The sequence below is a fragment of the Penaeus monodon genome, chromosome 25 (genome assembly GCF_015228065.2).
Source record: "Penaeus monodon isolate SGIC_2016 chromosome 25, NSTDA_Pmon_1, whole genome shotgun sequence".
Lineage (NCBI taxonomy): Eukaryota > Metazoa > Arthropoda > Malacostraca > Decapoda > Penaeidae > Penaeus > Penaeus monodon.
This window is the reverse complement of record NC_051410.1, coordinates 32,245,054-32,245,648: the sequence shown is the minus strand read 5'-3', so window position 1 is coordinate 32,245,648 and position 595 is coordinate 32,245,054. Positions and strand designations below refer to the sequence as shown.

The following is a 595-nucleotide window of genomic DNA, read 5'->3' as shown; positions in this document are numbered from 1 at the left end:
CCTTTCTCTCCGAGCCTCATAACCTCACGCGAAGAGGTCACACTAATCCCAGGCTGTACCTAAACACCCGCCTAGAATCCCGTGCGGATGTAGAGTGCTGGGTGAGTACGGCGAGGCAGATACGAGGCTGTGTTTAGAGAGTAGTATTAGCTGTGGGGTAGGAGAGGCTAGTGACCCCGGCTGCTAACAAAAACTTGCCTCATGCCATTACCCAGGAGAGTATCCGTGCCTCCGCTCGCTACTCTCCCGTCGCTGTGTCTCCACGCCCTCCAATTCCTCAGTTCTAAACATTGCACTCCTCTTTTTAGGACAGTGACTTGCATTCCTAAAAATATAATCGTGTTTTACATTCATCAACAAAGTGCATTTAAACATCAAGGAAACACCTTTTTTAACAACAAAGCAAATAATTGATACCAAAAATCACCAGCGATATCACTTGCACTTGTATATACAGTGGTCCCTCAGTCGCACCTTCGCCCTCCAACCCCACATCCCGACCCCAAGGCTATACCCCGCCCCAGGCCAAGCACAGCGCCGCCCGCAGACATGTTTTGCCCCAAGGTGGAGGCGCGCATGCACGAAGGTGCGCCAC

The 595-nt window shown here is 51.4% G+C and overlaps 1 protein-coding gene across 1 annotated transcript in view; it reads right to left on the bottom strand.

Annotated features, from left to right (window-relative positions):
• LOC119589149 (mucin-12-like) overlaps positions 1 to 595 on the bottom strand; it is a gene marked incomplete at its 5' end in the record, with an annotated part of 115,175 nt that overhangs the window by 4,148 nt on the left and 110,432 nt on the right.